The 18,757-nt window shown below is 35.7% G+C and overlaps 1 long non-coding RNA gene across 5 annotated transcripts in view; it reads right to left on the reverse strand.

The window, feature by feature from the left end:
* LOC132010699 (uncharacterized) overlaps positions 1–18,757 on the reverse strand; it is a 454,543-nt gene that overhangs the window by 174,052 nt on the left and 261,734 nt on the right. For 3 of the 5 annotated variants that reach the window (XR_009402264.1, XR_009402262.1, XR_009402269.1), the window contains exons 2-4: positions 3,603–3,688; positions 3,114–3,162; positions 1,333–1,542 (exon numbers count right to left, since the gene is read on the reverse strand). The exons of 1 other annotated variant lie outside the window; for it this stretch is intronic. This is a non-coding gene — a long non-coding RNA (uncharacterized LOC132010699). The remainder of the gene's footprint in view (positions 1–1,332; positions 1,543–3,113; positions 3,163–3,602; positions 3,689–18,757) is intronic. One more of the 5 variants, XR_009402268.1, reaches the window with a different exon arrangement.

Below are 18,757 nucleotides of genomic sequence, written 5' to 3' on the forward strand. Positions count from 1 at the left end.
GGAGACTTAAACAAACACATCTATCAAAATACTTTATTTATTTATTTATCTATCTATCTATCTATTTATTTATTTTTAAGGAGGGAAAGGCAAGACGGAGCGGGAGAGAATCTTAAGCAGGTTCCATGCACAGGGCTGAGCACCACATGTGTCTCAATCTCACAACCCTGAGATCATGACCTAAGCTATAATCAAGAGTTGGACACTTAACCAACTAAGCCACCCACATACCCCAAATACTCAGCTTTCAACTTTGGAAAATTATCTGCACGATGGAGAATCTAGTTCAATGCAAAAACTAAAGAGCAATAGAGAATCCACTTTCTATGGTATAGTAAAGGAGGTAAGATGGCACTTCCCACCAAACAAATAATCTTGCAGAGTAATTGAGACATAGTTTATTTTCTTTAGGAAAATCCATTTTCCCCACTTAAAAACATAATGAAGATAGCTATTCTCAGTGGTATCCAGCATTACAGGTAGACAATTTACAGGAGATGAATTTCCCACTTCAGATGTTGTAGAGTAGTAAATTGGTAAAGGGCTCTTGAATTTACTGAAATCATCACATGCACAAATATACCGAATGCTATTTATGTGTCTTTGTAGCTTACAAATTTAATGAGGCTGAGATCTGAAGAATAAAAAATATTTCCACTATAAAAATGAAAAAAAATGTTAGAATGAATTCTAGGTTCATTGCACACTTAAGATCCCAAAACCCAAACAAAAATTTTCTTCCATAAGATCACATGGAGTAAAAATGAGTAAATGTTCATTAGGATTTTTGTTTAAAAGACATCAAAAGATTGCTGACAATCTCACCATTTCATTCCTCTCACTATCATCTGTTGTAGACATAATATGTTCTACTTCGAGAAAACCTTGAGCACCTTATAAATTGTTGGTACTCCTCATGGAATGTGGATTGTGTAGCTATTGGCCCGGAATGTATAAACTATGAATTAAGTGTCACTTGAATGGAAAATTATTTGAAGAAAGTACACTATGATTCACTTCTAATGAATGCTTTCATACCTCTCTGCAAATGTATTCACCCAAAGAAGTTCTCATAGAAGCAGGCCAAGAAACTTCTTTCCTGTAATATTTTATCTAGCAAATTTTAAAGTCAAATAATTCACTAAATCTATGAAATTTCCTTTTATTTTTAAGTAGCACTCACAGCAATTTCCTGTGCCTGACTACAATCCCACCAGAGAGCCAACTGAAATTATGTTACAGCCCACAAAAGCAGATATTCCCCAAAAGACAATGAGAACACTTGATAAGAGATATAAAAGCATAAACAAAATGCTTTGTTATTTAACCTACCTTAAGCTACTTGTATGTATCTTATCTCCTTTAAGAAAGTAAGTGCCAGGGGCGCCTGGGTGGCTCAGTGGGTTGGGCCGCTGCCTTCGGCTCAGGTCATGATCTGGGGGTCCTGGGATCGAGTCCCGCATCGGGCTCTCTGCTCGGCAGGGAGCCTGCTTCCCTCTCTCTCTCTCTCTGCCTGCCTCTCCATCTATTTGTGATTTCTCTCTGTCAAATAAATAAATAAAATCTTAAAAAAAAAAAAAAAGAAAGAAAGTAAGTGCCACCCAAGAGCTACTGAAGTAAACTTAAGACTTTGATCTATTATTTTTATGTTTCAAGGTTATAGTATTTTCTGATTAAAGAAAAACTGTGAATCTTATATAATAAAGTCTTAAAACAATTAAACAAAAGTAATATGTATATTTTTGGTTCCTAGTAGCTGGGACTCAGCTCAGTGTTGTTGGCTGTTGGTTATGTAACATTATCAAGGACAGATTTTTATACTGCACCAGATTGTAGGGAACCTCCTTGTGAATAAGGACTTATCCAAAGACAAAGAGCCAGTAGTAAATATTGACCAAAGTGTGTTGTGATTAGCTTTGTGTTAAGGAACAAGGATTTGTGACAATTTTTTTGTCATCTGGAAAATGTAATGGCATTCAGAGCATTTGGTTATGATTGCAGTTTTTAAGTACAAGATGAGAAGGGACTAGAATTAACACAGTGGCATTTGAGAGAGACAGGGGAAAATGGATCTAAAAAACCTCTAGATATAAAAGACTCTATATTTTGTTTAAATGGAAAGAGGGGGATTGAGGAGGCAGGTATCCAGAATGATACCAAATGCCCTAGTTTAGAAGGCATAATCAATGATTTTAAGAGAGCATGGTAGAGAACGATTAGAAAAATAAAAGGTCTTTTTAAAGGTGCCCAATTATAGATGCCTATAATTGAAGGTGGCTGAATCAAACAAATGATTAGAACTCTGTAAAATCAAGTCTGGGATGTAGGAAGGTACACTCTTTCCTTCCCCAGTCTTTCCTTTCTCCCTCAGGAAATTCATGGGACACTTTCAGAGGATGAATCTAATACCCCTGAAGAAGCTGAACTTATGACTACAGTTGTGTCACAAATGCCTAAGGGTCTCTATTCTTATTTCGGTTAGATTAGGGTCCTATGTTAAGCTCCATCTTGTCCTGCTCTTCCTCCGGATTTTAAAAAGCAGGGAATGCTCTCATCATATTTCCTCAACCAACATTGTCAGGCAGGTATGTCTTTACAGTAAAGGCCAGAGAAAGATTAGAATGTCTTATTACTGTGAGTCCTAAAACTCAGCCACTCAGTTTTATACCATTATTGTCATAGTCTGAGAATTTTAAATGCTTTAATTCCAGATGGTTGAGAGGAAGAATACTGAATTAATACTGAACTATTTTTGTCCTCAACAATTTTACTAATAAACTGTGCTATTAAAATTTTGTTTTAGTATTTTCTTTCACATTTTATATTTGGACTGCTATTCATAGAACTTTATCTTATTTAATTTTCACATGGTATTGGTATGTAGAGCTTTTTAAATCTCTGCTTAAGTTTCTAGTTACAGAATGCTGTTTTTGTTTTTGTTTTAACTAGATAAAATCTAAGGTCTCTCTGGTTTTATTATCATGAAAAAAGACATACATAGCTTATAGAAAGAAAAAAAATTCATGGGAAAGACACAAACTACATATACATTTTTATAGACAAAAGTCTCTATGTTTGTAGTTTGTAGGAGGGAAAATGTGAAAGTTACTTACCAGTCTTGGGAAGAGAATTACGATGGGGCTTCACTTCTGGAAGAATTTGCTGTTGGAGGTGAGATTTTAGAAAACCAAAAAAGAGGAAAGAAGGTAGACTTAAAGTAAAAGATCATTCCAAGAATAGCAAATGGCATGATTGAGAATATAAGTGAGAAAGGGCTCATAGGGGATAGGGTAGGAGGTGAGAATACAAAGAAAGAGCAAGCAGTGGCTTCTTTGCTCCTCCACACCTTCTGCACGACAATTAATCTAAATATGCAGAAGGAGATGGGAAGGAAGAGTGGCCAATATTAGATAATCTAGGGAAGCCCATAAATTTGATCCTTGGAGTCTGGGCAAAGAAGCACAAACTTTATGGTCTCCACTAAGGCCAAGGGAATAGGTAGGTTCTAAATACAAAAGCTGAACCTGTGATTTGGTTGGGAAGCCAGAAAGAAGGTGCAGTTATAGAAGACATATGAAGTCCAAGCATTAAAGCTCACTCACGGATTTGCATTTCACAGAAAATGTGAAGTAGTCTTCTCTTCCTTGAAGAGTTGGGTTGCCATAGGATACTGGAGAAAGGAGCTCAGCTGTAGGAAGAAATACTCTTTTTCACAATGGGATGAAATTGGACTAAAAGTAAGTAGATTATAAGTGGCAGCTTTGGACCAGATACATTCTGTGGCCAAGTCTGCTAAACCTGGGCATTTGTTAGAAATGCAAAATCTCAATCTGTACTCCAGACCTACTGATCTGAATCTGTTTTGAGAAACACTGTCTTTAACACTCTTATTTTTAGTGTTCTCATCTGTAAAACAGGGGCAGTGGCTTCCTTATAAGGTTGTTGTAGTGATTAAATAAAATAACCTTCCCAAAGTATTTAGCAGGATACTTGGCACAGTTTGTTCAAATAACTGGAAGCTAATGTATTAATATTATTAATAGTGTATACTGCAGAATTATTTTTTAATTAAAAAAATGTCGAAAAATTAGCTAAATCCCCGTTCAGAATTGAACATTCTAATACCTAATCCACAAACAGAATTTGATCTTGCAGGGTATCGATTGCCTGCAATTTAACCTACTTTTAGTAGAAAATGATCAGGTGAGTGAATTTATTTTAAATGGTCTCTAAATTGGCTGAATTGTGCTAAGAGATTATTATTACATGAGGTTCTGAATCATTTTCTGTATCAGTGACTAAGAAAGGGAATTGTGAGCGGAGAAACCAATTGTCAGATTAACACAGTTCTAATATGCAATGCAAATATTATGCTACTGAAATAAAAGTGCAAAACTGCCCTTAATTACTCAAACCATTTCTCCTAGAACATGAAAGGGCTTGTTTTGTCTCTTAGCTTCAATTTTTTCCAATTATTCTGTTTTTAAAATAAATATTGTATTTAAAAAATTCATTTGAAAGAGGAAGAGAGCACGAGTGAGGGGAGAAGTAGAGATAGAGGAAGAAGCAGGCTCTTATTGAGCATGGAGCCAGCCCATTTGGGGCTTGATCCTAGGACCCTGAGATCATGACCTGAGTTGAAGGCGGACACTATCGCCATCTGAGCCACCTAGGCACACTTATTCCAACAGTTCTTGATCAGGTTTGCAAATGGGCTCAAAAGATATTTAGACCTGACAATGTTTTGTTTTGTTTTTTTTTTTTTAAGATTTTATTTATTTATTTGACGAAGAGAGATCACAAGTAGGCAGAGAGAGAGAGAGGGAAGCAGGCTCCCCACGGAGCAGAGAGCCTGATGCGGGACTCGATCCCAGGACCCTGAGATCATGACCTGAGCTGAAGGCAGTGGCTTAACCCACTGAGCCACCCAGGTGCCCAAGACCTGACAACGTTTTAATCAACCCCAAAATCTTTGCTCTTCTAGCTACAATTTATAGAATTGCTGCACTCTCTATTACCACATTTTTATCTACTTTTTCTTAATTATCTAGAGGCAAAACAATTATTTAAACATCACAATCTCTACACTAGACCAAAGACAGCATGACTCTGATGTCCTCACAGAAGGAAACAGGGCTAACATAATGATCACAAGTGATGGTGATTACTACAGGAGTTCTAATCTCCAATATTTATTAATGTTTAATTCCATCTTCTGGCTTGGAATACCATCTTTTTTTTTTTTTTTTTTTTTTGTATATACCTATTTTTATCTTTGGTGGGAAGTCTCTCCTCTGAATTACAGAGACATATATATCCAGTTACCTACTCAGCATCACTAACTTGGATGTCTATGGGTCATCTCAAACCTCACATAGTCAAACAACCAGTTTTTGTAAAATATTTTCTCTCCTATATTCAATCCACCCTCATAAATGGCACCTACATTCTAAGTACTCTTATTTTTAAAAAATTTTATTAATTATTTTTATTAAAATATAATGTATTAGTTGCCCCAGGGGTACAGGTCTGTGAATTGACAGACTTACGCACTTCACAGAACTCACCATATCACATACCCTCCCCAATGTCCATAACCCAACCATCCTCTCCCTACCTCCCCTCCTCCCACAACCCTCAGTATATTTTGTGAGATTAAGAGTCTCTTATGGTTTCTCCCTCCCAATCCCATCCTGTTTCACCTTTTCCTTCCCTACCCCCTAAACCCTCCACCCTGCCTCTCAAATTCCTCATATCAGGGAGATCATATGGTAATTATTTCTCTGATTGACTTATTTCACTCAGCATAATACCCTCTAGTTCCATTCATGTCATTGCAAATGGCATGATTTTATTTCTTTTGATGGCTACATAATATTCCATATATATATAAACACACGTATGTATATACATATATATGGATTTTATATATGTATATATTTGTATATATATATAATGGAATATATATATATATATATATATATATATATATATATATATATATCACATCTTTATCCATTCATCTGTTGATGGACATCTAGGTTCTTTCCGTAGTTTGGCTATTGTGGACATTGCTGCTGTAAACATTTGGGTGCATGTGCCTCTTTGGATCACTACTTTTGTATCTTTAGGGTAAATACCCAGTAGTGCAGTTTCTGGGTTGTAGGGTTAGCTCGATTTTCAACTTTTTAAAAATTAAGTTAAATTAAATTTATTTTTTTTCAGTGTTCCAAAATTCATTGTTTATGAACCACAGCCAGTGCTCCATGCAATACATGACCTCCATAATACTCACCACCAGGATCACCCAACCCCCCACCCCCTCACTCCAAAACCCTCAGTTTGTTTCTCAGAGCCCACAGTCTCTCATGGTTTGTCTCCCTCTCTAATTTCCCCCAACTCACTTCTCTCCACCTCCCTAAGTACCTTTAGAGTGTCTTTTCTGTTTTGTTTTCACATTCCATTCCACCCATGAGCAAACTTTGCTATATTTGTAAGTCTGATATTAGCAACCTCTCTTTCCCTCCACATAATCCTACTTGGCAAGAGGAATTACTACTGATTTCTTTTATGCTGCTCAGATATCAAAATAGTTTTCTAATTTTGACATATATAGAACTCACTGAAGAATGAAAGTGTTTACTAGACACAATTCATAAAATGGAAAATGAAACATAGAATATATAAATAGTAATTAATGATATGACAAATAGATGAAATCTATAATGATTTAGGTGTCAAAAATTCCTTTTACGTCCCAAATGATGTGTATACATATGTGTGTTTTTAGTGTATACATGTGACACTAGGAAAAAAGCTTATAAAAACATGGGAATTCAACAACAGCTTCTAAGAACAAACATTTATTACAAACTTAGTATGCATTAGTAAAATGGAAATACAAAGATGAATAAGATCAAATCTATACCTTCAAGGAACTTCTTATTCTAGGAAGAAAGTCAGGGAAATAGTTTCAATAATCACTGACTCAAATGTCCAAACTTACTGTAATGATTCAGAGCACTGTTTACCTGATAATAGCAACCGAATGGATAAGGAAATAAATAAAATCTATATGGTAACTTAGTAAACCTATACTGTGTAAGCAATGGCAAACATCAGAGGGCTTATGGTTTACCAAATACCATAACTGTTCATTTTAAGAAAATGAAGAATAACGACTTATAAATGGCCAAGGTATTGTTTTGTTTTAATCCCCACATATTTAATACAGCTACACTGTACTACAAAATGCCATCTCATGGTGAAAGGGTTTCCAGAACTGATGTTAAACTCTTTATTAGGTTTATTTCTCAAGAATGTCGGTGTATTTGCGTGATCCATCCTTTAAAGACATGAACATTGCATTGGGTTATTCCAGTAAATCAAGCAAGTTACTGAGTGATATAGTGCTGGGAGCACTGATGTTCTTGTGAGCTTTAATTTAAGAATGACACAGAAAAAAATGGAGCACCAGAACATAAGCCAAGCTTTAGAGGCTTTTCTCATACACTTTATTTGTTTTAAAATAAATTTATTATCACTGACAAGAAAATGCTTCTACTAAAATTCAGTCATCATAGAAATTAAGCATAGTCATAATCTAAAACCACTGTTTGCATTAAATAACCATTTATTCATCAAATATACCTACTATGGGCTAGGTACTCTGATGTAAAAAAGGGATACAAGGTTGAAAAGATTTGGTCCAGACTGGGACCAAAAGTGAATAGATAAGTGGCAAACATACTCTTGAACAATCAGTTAACACACACAAAAATACTTCATTAAATGGGTGTGGATACAAAGTGTCATAGATGGGAGTCTGCCTTATAGGTACCATGAAGTTGAGCTTGAAAAGTGGACAAGAGTTAACCCAACAGACAGGTGATAAATCTAGATCTATATAAAGAGCAGAATTTGTAAAGACCTAGGGTATTGGAAAATTTGCTGAGAGAATAATTTCTCTGTTTCTTAACATCTGGAATTCGATTTAAACTGATGCTTAATTATGAAATTTAGTAGAACTTTTAGCTGTGGGACAATAAGAATGATTTGCCATGGTAAACAGAATGGAATGGATTCTTAGTCTCTGACTTTGTAGACATGGCTACAGTTTCAGTAGGAATATTCGATTTTCTATCACAGGTATAAGAAGGAATCATTCTTAGAAATATAATTTTCATTATTTTTGTGGATTGCTAAATCTAAAGGACATAAAAGAACAATTCTGACTCAAATAAAGTCTCTTAATAACTTATTTGAATTCTATTAACTGATTTTTAATTTATTTATTAAGACCACAGATATCTACTGAGAACTTACCAGATACCAACCACTGCCTAAACTCTGAAAAAGTCTCTAGAAATAAGTAACATACAGCCTGAGCCCTCAAGACTCAAAGTCTAGTGGTATTTTCAGATACATTCAAACAGATGTTTATATGATAGTGAGATCAAAGCAAAAAGAGAAACAAATGGGTAATAGAAACATGGACAAAGGTGATCTAGATAAGTAGATCAAGAATAGATAAATATGGGGAGGGAGATTGGCTTTTGAATGATGAGAAATCTGTTCTAGGCTACAAAATAGCATAAACAAACATCTAGAAGGAGTAAAATGTCATGGATTGTTAGGGAAACTCCATGTAAAATTTGATGTGCTGGACTACCGAAAGGCCTACTACAACCCACAATGCAGTTAATGACTTCAAATTTATTTACTCTTTCAGTGTTTTGTATTCTTTTTGCCTTCTCTGACAACCTTGTTTCAGCCAAGTAGCCTGATTGCATCGTAGGCTGTTTTATGTGCCTCTGGGCTCTTTAACATGCAACAAAGAAGCAATGCTTTTTGATACAGTTGAACAGCTGCTGTTAAGAACAAGATTAACAAATGAGTCAAAATGTGCTGCTGAGGGTTAGTTAATGCATTATATCAGTGTTAATTAAAGTATTATTAAAAGGTTGACTGTTGCCTCTCATATTCCTAGAATTTACACACACACTTCATTAATCTTTGCCCTCCCTGTAGAATAAGTCACTGCACCTGTTCATCTTCAAGAGAAGTATTGCCTGCCAGATAGCTGGTACGCAGCTCAAGATAGGCATTGATGACATGTGGTAGATCAAAGAGAAACACCCTGGTGTTTGGAATTTTACTTTCCCTTTATTTTGAGGATGCACAGAGCCCTTTCCTTACTGCTTATTGAGTGGAATTGTAAGACATACTCATTAAACTTCTTTTACCTATGATGCCCTCATCAATATCAAATATACATTTTGTGTCACAGGCATATTCTCCAAGATTTAGAATTTAAAATATGTGACAAGAGAACAATTATCAGAAGAATGTCTCTCTTTCACACCTCAGGAAACATGCTGAGCAGAGTACAAAATGTAAAAGAGAAGTGAAACATTGCTATGACAGACAAAGTCCAGTATCATGTGCAAAAAATTATATGGAAGCATGGGAAATAGAATTTCTCTAGATGGTTGGAGGTAGGGTTTCAGAGCTTTGAAGGGCAAGGTGAATAAAAATAACACCAATAATAGAAGCTATTATTTATGGAAAACCTACTCCATCAGACAATATGTAATGAACTTTTTTTTTGCTTTTCACTTAATCTCTATTGAAATTTAGTTGAGGTCAAAATTATCCCCCGTTTACAGTGGAAGAAACCCAGACTCCAATGCCTAAGTGACTGCCCACTGTTCCACAGCTAGTAAGAGGCAGAGTTGGATAAGTGTACATGGGTTTACCTCCATGGACTGTGCTCTTAGCCACCATCCTGAATTGTTTCTAATTTTGGTAGCAACCAGCTACCAGCAGAATTCTAACTATGAGTCTCAGTCAAGACAATTGACTGGACTTTTGGGCATTATAAACACCAATCCTATATCTATTATACTTCTGTGATGACTGCTTTGTTAGGAAGTTTTTGCTGGAAGAATGGATTTCAAGGTAGTTTGGGAAGCTAGAGGATGATGTCTTGTCAATCATGAAGAGTTTACATGGTAAGTATTTGAGTTCTCCACGCTCCAGAATCTGGCCTTCAACTTTGTAGTCCTAGTTCCTAAATTTTATGATATCTGTTCAAAAGTTATCAGTCTTTTGAGATCAGAGGTATTCATGAAATTAAAACTATAAGAGACAACTATGCCCATTTAATAATGTCTCATGTTATATGAAACTGTAAATCACCAGAAAGACTCATTTAAACTGAGAAGCATGCTCTTATCTTGAAGAATACTATGCAGAAAGACAAATTGTAATCAGAAAGCTGCTTAGTGATCGTGGAATCTAAGCAAAAATGTTGAATGAGCATGTCCATCTCCTCTATAGGGATATACCTTCCAATTAGATTAGAAGGCACATAATCAGGGTACAAGACCTCTATCAATGAGAAACAGTCTGACAAAAATCTTGTTTATAGTCTCCTTTGTACTCTGGGCTCTATATTGGTCATTTCACCCTTTTGGAAAATTGTAGCTTTCAGAAACACAGTCAAATTCCAATTATATATTTCTGAAGTTAATTCTAGTTAATGGAATTGTACTTAAATGGGTGCACATTTTCAGAATATTGTCAAGTGTGTTTCTTCTAAAGATATCACACTCCATTTCTAGATAATTAAAAAAAAAAATCTCTCTTATAGGGCACCTGGGTGGCTCAGTGGGTTGAGCATCTGCCTTTGGCTCAGGTCATGATCTCAGGGTCCTGGGACCGAGCCCTGCATTGGGCTCTCTGCTCAGCAGGGAGCCTACTTCCCTCCACCCCACCTCTGCCTGCCCCTCTGCCTCCTTGTGATCTCTGTCTGTCAAATAAATAAGTAAAATTAAAAAAAAAAAAATCCTCCCTTGGAAGTGATCCTAGGATTGTTTACCAGTCATGTACTTCCAACATGTTGAGAAAATGGCCACTATGTGTGCCACCATTATGTGAGGTGTTGGAGCATGTGGAGAGGGCTTCAGTAGGCTTTGGATCCATTTTCATGAATCCTCTCTTGCTATGGTAGCCTTATTTTCTATACTGGAGCCAGACTGATCTTTCCAAAATAGTATTCCACACCCAGAACTTTTTTGCTATATTTTCTGAAATATATGGTTTCCTCTTATGCTTATTATAGTCTCAAAATCCTTAATGTGAGTTAAAGGGTCTGCAGTATTTGGCCTGGACCAGTCTTACCTCTCACCAAGGCCCCTTTGTTCTTCGTGGTCCAACTACATTTACTCTCTCAGCCACTGAAATGTACCAGTGTATTTCCTATCAGAAAAATCTCTTTACATACAGTTTATCTTACTAAGATGCTCTTTTCCCCTTTTGCCTACTTGATTCCTACTTATGCTTTATATTTAGATCAAAAAACATTCCTAAGAGAAAAAATTCTCTGACTTAATGATGTGGGTCAGGAAGCCCTATTACATTCTCTTATATTAACAGGAACTTCTGCTTCATATACCTGCTCTAAATTATATATATTTATTCATATAGTTATTTGATCAGTTTCTGTTTCTCCCACTGCACACTCCATAGCAAGTACTCCCAAACATTTATTGAGTAAATTAATGCAAGCCATTACAGTTTTCTGTAACTTACTATGTTTTTTCTTCAATATTGAACTATTAAGATGTTTATATTATTATAAAATGACTTCATACTTATTATAAAAACTTCAATTTAGAAATACAATAGAGAATAGAAATATGAAAAAAAAAGCTGCTTCTCTCTCAAGAAATGAAAAACTATTGCTAAATATCCTTCCAGTCTTTATTTTCTCTGTGATGTATATGTATATATGTGGTTTTAACATGAACAAGACTATATTATTTGGACAATCTCTTTTTTCCATTGAACATTATGTGGAGACCTCTTAATGTAAGTACATAAAAATCAATCATATTTTTTGAAACCCATCTAGAATTCCATCAAATGGATATGTTAAAATTTGTCTTACTAGTTCCTAGTTGATATACATTTAGATTAGTTCCAATTATAAATAATGCTTATACTTATAGGCCCATTATATATACTGTTTTTTAGTAATGTATTTACATAGATTCCTTTTTTTAATATTTTATTTATTTATTTGACAGACAGGGATCACAAGCACGCAGAGAGGCAGGCAGAGAGAGAGGAAGGGAAGCAGGCTCCCTGCCAAGCTGAGAGCCCTATATGGGGCTCAATCCCAGGACCCTGGGAACATGACCTGAGGCGAAGGCAGAGGCTTTAACCCACTGAGCCACCCAGATGCCCCTTTACATACATTCCTAATAATGACTGTGCTGAACAAACGAATATCAGTCTTAAATGTTGACATATTTCGTTTCAAATTTCTTTCATAAAGATTTTTAATTTAAACATCCACTAATAGTCAATGAATATCTTCAATTGAAGTTGAACACTTTCACAAATCAAAAGTTTTCATTAATCTGTGAAATTGCTTCCATATTCCCCTATACTTAGTATTCATGGTCATGAGATAACTCACATATAGGAAACATAATACTTAAATATGAAAAGTTATGTCCTTTTGATTCCAAGTTAGATTATTCTAGCATAGGTGCTTGCAGTCTCTGAAGTTGCAACTGACAAAAACTAGCAACAAGCCCTGATTTTGAAAATATGAAACCTAACAGTGGAGCATATTAGGCCATAGAATGTTAGGTTTCATCATAAAATGAACTAAGAGTAAAGAATGTCTTAAAACTGTGAAAATAAAGGAGACTGATTAATTGTAGGTGACCATAAAACAATGAAAACTTTCTGCTTGGGTAGTTTTAGGTCCAGACTTCTAAGAAAATCCATCTAATTTACCCTTTTTACACCTGTTGCCTCTTATTATGAACATTATAACAATAAAGTTTAAGAAGTTAGAGGAAGTTTCAGAAGTATTTGCCATGCTCTGAACATACTCAGATTCTTTTCTCCTTCATTTAGGAGCCTTCTGTAAACTGCCATGGATATGCAAAAGTATGGTAATAAGATAGATATTGATGTCACATGCTGGAAGAAAGCCCATAAAGAATTATTTGAAGGAAAGAATAAAGAAAAATTTTAAAATGTATTTATCCAAGATTTTTTTATGTAAAATGGTACTTTTTGTTATGTAAAATCAAAGCCAAAGTGTTAAAGACAGTAGGGTTAACTGGCAGCTTTAGCTAATAAAAGTTTATGAGTCCAAATAAGGCTGTCTTTGCCATCTAACTAATTTTTCTATCATAACCAACTTGTAATACAGGAAGACAGGTGACCACCAATGTGAAATAATGCAAAGAAAATAATTTCCTTAGTCTATCTTAAAATTCCAATGCCAAGGTTAACAGCATTGTACTTCCTTACTAACAGGAAGCTATTTCTCAATTCAAACTAAGCTCTTTGTACCTCAGATCTATTTTCACTTGATCAATCCTGAATGGAAAGAAAGCACAGCTGGTCACATCTCTACTCAATAGCCATGACAACCCCTCAGACTTTGTAAGCCTTTGGTTATTTCTACATGACATCAAGAAAACATTTCAAAAGTATTTCAAACACTTGGGGGAAATGGTAATGTTATCAGGCCTGAGTTCTCCAATAACAGTTCTACTGAAATTGTGGTCCAGATAATTATTTGTGAGAGGATCTGTTCTGGGCATTATACAATGTTTAGCAGTATTCCTGATAACAGTACTACCCCTCTACTGTGACAGCTAAAAATGTCTTCAGTCATTGCCAAATGTTCCCTGAAAGACAAAAACCACCCACCTTCTATTGAGAACCATGGTATGACTATCTTGAAGAGGATTACTCAGTTAACAATTAACAAGGAACAGGTGCATATGCCAGAAAATGAATGTCCTGATGTCTTCAATTTTTCATTCAGATATACCTTATCTGAGATTCTAGTTGCCAATATAGAGGAAACATCTTCATACTTATCATCAGGCTACTCCAAGGTTTAAAATTATATAGTTTTCTCTAGTAAGTTCATTGGGATATCACAGAAGTAGGTGTCTTCTAAAACATCCTCAGATATAGACCATGTTTAATTTGCATGCCTTATGCCAGATAAGTTCATGAGAAATAATTACAAGAGTTTTGAGCAATCAACTCCCAGTTCACATTTAGAATTTTGCATGTGCCCCCAGAGATACGCAAATACAGACTTAAATCCACACAACAGACATGGGATATCTAAAATTCAATTCTTTAGCCTCGTGATTAATTTTTTTGTTAGCACTAAAATATAAAAGCTCTATATCTCTATATAGCAGAGAAAGCAAGGGAGACACATTTGTTGGGCTCTTACTATTTCACATGCTTTAAACATACTAACTTATTTTATCTTCATAGCAGTGCTATTTAATTGCTATTATTCAAATTTCATTAGAAGATGAAGAAATTGAGACTTAGTAGGCTTAAGAAAATTGACCAAGATGAAACTGTTAGCAATGGCTAAGGTACATACCTTAGGTCTAACTTCAAAGCCAACATTTTCTTTCTATGATATTAGGGAGTCTATTTTCTTCAAAAAGTTTTTTTTAAAAAGCCAAAACCTTTCTTTAAGAACCCTATTTGTGAAGGAAGATACTACATGAGATAAAAATCAAAATCACTTTTGCTTTTTAAAAAAAATAGTTCTTAAAATATAAAAAGAACATTTACAGGTCTGAATGATATGATAATGAACACACATTTTAAGAATTGAAATTTAGAACCATTTAAAATAGAAAATTAATTCTTAGCCAAAATATGTGCTCCTAGAAAATAAAAAAGGAACATAACTAAAAGGCATTGAAACTAAATCACTTCCTGAGCCATAATGAGTTTAGGTTTTTAATCAGACTAATGAGAAAAGATCTGTAATTCAGCATGGCTCATGAGTCATACCATAAAGTTTCTCCCTACAGTTTCGTGGCAGCCCTTGATGTATCATTCATTAGGTACTGGAAAAGTAACATTTTCAAGAACACAATGATCTACAGACAGGCAGGAAAAACAATGCCGGAGCAGCTCCTGGTCCTCCCTTCCAAACTGCCCTTTATTTCTTCAGTCAATGTGATCTCATTCCCTCATCTCCAAGCTGTGGTTATGAACTCTGATATATTAATCTGGTGAATTATTGGTGGGTTTGGAAATCATGTTATTTAAGACCTATGTAATGGAAGTGTGGGATGGTGGACAACCTCCTGAGGGGTGAGTGGTAGGTGGAAACGCAATCAATTAGCACTCAGAGTACCTAACTAGGTACTCTGTCTCCTCCCAGGAGATCAAGAACAAATTTTTAAAATTCATTGATATCTTTATTTGTACAGTCTATCCAGCTTGATCTCAAATGTTCTAAATATGCATTATCTGAAGGTGGGGAAAGATGTTGGTGGTCTGGATGTGCAAATTTACCACACATGAGTAATTGCCTTCTAGCTTAAAGATTAAGAAGATGCAACTAGGCAATGAAACCAAAAAGCATCTATAAAATCCAGAAGACCACCTGGAGAGACAACCAATAGGCTAGAGATACTTTGAAAATGAAAGATAGATATAGGAATAGCAAAGTCTGGAAGATGGAGCTATGAAATATTATCAGAGTCTGACACTTTTAACCAGGTGACTTTAGGAGAAAGTCCAAATTGCCCTAAACCTCAATTTCCCAGTCTGTAAAATGGGGATGATGGGAAATCTTTTTCACAGATAATACAAAGCAAAAATGTATCTAAAGGTTAATTTTATGTTTATGTTTTATATTTATAGTTACTATTTTGTAATTAAATTATATTAGATAGCAATCTTTTAAAAGGCCAGCCCAGTCTTCATTATTTTGTTGATCCTGGATCTTCTAACAGCCAGGAGAGAAATGTCATTTCATCTACATCTGTCTGATTCTTTGAGGACTACCAGTCACTCATGTAGAATGTACTTCCCTAAGTTCTAGATGGATTTTTCTTCTAGGAAGGCCTGGACAAAAAAAAAAAAAAAAAAAAATCCATACCACCATTTTAGCATCTGCCCTGACTCTACAAACTTTCATTTCCTTTATGTACTTCCTTCCTGTCTTCTTTTATATGTGTGTGTGTGTGTGTATAATATAATAGACGTATATATTATACATATATATGTATGTATGCATGTGTGTATTACATTTATTATGTTTTTAGGCAAACCCTTTGTTTCCTTGAAATAGCTAATGTTTTGTCTTCTTTCACTCCTGCCTCACAGCCTTGGAAACAGCCCCAGGCTGTAGGCTTGGAGGCAATTACAACTATGGACATTAGGGGGCAGCAGAATGCCAAGGAGCATCAGTGGATTGTGGAGGTGGGGTGGGGTGGGAAGCTCACTAGGCAAGTCCTGGTAAAACGGGAGTCCAGTCCCTTCTTGATTCCAAAGTCTGGGGTCCTGACTCTAGACCTATCTGACATCCCAGGGGACAATATGGGAAGGGGAGGTCCGAAAAACTTGGGTTTTGAATGATTTTTCAACTGTGTGAATTTAAGGTACTTAATATTTCTGGGCCTTGGATTCTGTTGTGTGACAGGTTAAGATTATACATTCCAAATAAGACTGGAGTGATACAAGTTACTCAATAAATATTATTCTCCTTCCATAGTGTTTAAGTGTCATACTTGCATTGCCATTTCTAAATTTCTATTCAGGCCAGCCTAACTCAACAATCTAAGGCCACAGCTAAACACTCAGCTAGTTTACCAGCTACCCATAAACCTGATAGACCTCCACTCAAAATCTAGAGTTGAGCTTTGTCTACAGTTAAGTCTCACTGCATTGTTACCTACCAAAAGAGAAGTCTTCTTCATAAGTCTTGGATCAGATATACAATGAATACAAGAAGATCAGTGTGATAAGCAAGCTTTCATATGGTCCCCCAGTGATTCTTACCTCTTGTTACTCAGAGCCTGGTGCAATGCCTTTCTCGCAAGTAACTTGGTTCTAACAGATGGAATACAGCATCATTGAGAGCATGTCACTTTTGGACTTGTGTTACAAGACTGACTCTTATCTTTCTAGCAGATTATCTCTCCCTCTCTTGGTAGCCTTTATGAAACAAGAGACAGGCCAGAGATTTTTGTGGGAAGAACTGAGAGAAGCATCTTGTCAATAGCTAACAAGGAATGAGGCTCTCAGTTCAACAGCCTTTATGGAACTGAATCCTCCCAAAAGCCATATTGAGGAGCATGGGGAGCAGGTTTTTCCTCCAGCTGAGCTTTTAAATGACAACCCAGCCCTGGCTAACACGTGGATTACAGTTTTGTGAGAGACCTTGAAGTAGAGGACCAGCAAAACTACACCCAGATTCTTACTTCCCAGAAATTATAGGTAATAAATGCGTGTTATTTTAAGCTGCTAAATTTTGAAGTTGCTTGTTGCACAGCAATAGGTAACAAATAAAAGAAAGAAAAGATAAGATGAGATGAGAGAATATGTAGGAGCCATATCATATAGGGCCTGGCAAACCACAGCAAAGAAAGTCATTTTTATTCTAAGTGCAATGGGAGACCACTGGGGACTTTTCAGCTTAGGAAAGACATGATCTCAATTACATTTTAGAAATATTACACTGGTGGCTCTGAAGTGATTAGACTTTATGGAACTGCTTTAATGATATTTTATATGTTTTCTAACCAAAATTAAAATGGTTTATTCTTTCTTCAGAGGAAATGGAAGTTTTTTTTTCCCCTACTATCTCTTCAATCATACTTATGAATAACACAGCTTTTGCTCCCCTTGGGATCATCTACTTCGAGATCAAAAATTCCAGTGTGTGTAAACCTGGCGATTCACAGACCTATACCCCTGGGGATAAAAATATATGTCTATAAAAAATAAAAAATTAAAAAAAAAATCCAGTGTGAGAAGTTTTCCTTTTTTGTTAACTTTTTGAGGTAAATCTAGATTCACATGTAGTTGTAAGAAATAATACAGAGTGAGTAATCCCATATGCTCTTCATCAGTTTTCCTCCAATGGTAACATCTTCAATAACTATCATACAATATCACAACCAGTAAAGTGACAATGATGCAATCCACTGAACTTATTCAGATTTTACTAGATCTGTACATGTTCATTTGAGTGTGTGCCTCAGTGGGGGTGTGTGTGTTTCTATGTAATTTTATCATATATAAATTTTTGTAATCATTAGCACAGTTAAGATAAAGAATAGATTCATCACTATGAAGATGCATTGTGCTATCTTTTTTTTTTTTTAATTTTTTATAAACATATATTTTTATCCCCAGGGGTACAGGTCTGTGAATCACCAGGCTTACACACTTCACAGCACTCACCAAAGCACATAGCCTCCCCAATGTCCATAATCCCACCCCCTTCTCCCAAACCCCCTCCCCCCAGCAACCCTCAGTTTGTTTTGTGAGATTAAGAGTCACTTATGGTTTGTCTCCCTCCCAATCCCATCTTCTTTCATTTATTCTTCTCCTACCCACTTAAGCCCCCATGTTGCATCACCACTTCCTCATATCAGGGAGATCATATGATAGTTGTCTTTCTCTGCTTGACTTATTTCACTAAGCATGATACGCTCTAGCTCCATCCATGTTGTCGCAAATGGCAAGATTTCATTTCTTTTGATGGCTGCATAGTATTCCATTGTGTATATATACCACCACATCTTCTTGATCCATTCATCTGTTGATGGACATCTAGGTTCTTTCCATAGTTTGGCTATTGTGGACATTGCTGCTATAAACATTCGGGTGCATGTGCCCCTTTGGATCACTACATTTGTATACCCAATAGTGCAATTGCTGG

Source organism: Mustela nigripes, chromosome 1 (genome assembly GCF_022355385.1).
Source record: "Mustela nigripes isolate SB6536 chromosome 1, MUSNIG.SB6536, whole genome shotgun sequence".
NCBI lineage: Eukaryota > Metazoa > Chordata > Mammalia > Carnivora > Mustelidae > Mustela > Mustela nigripes.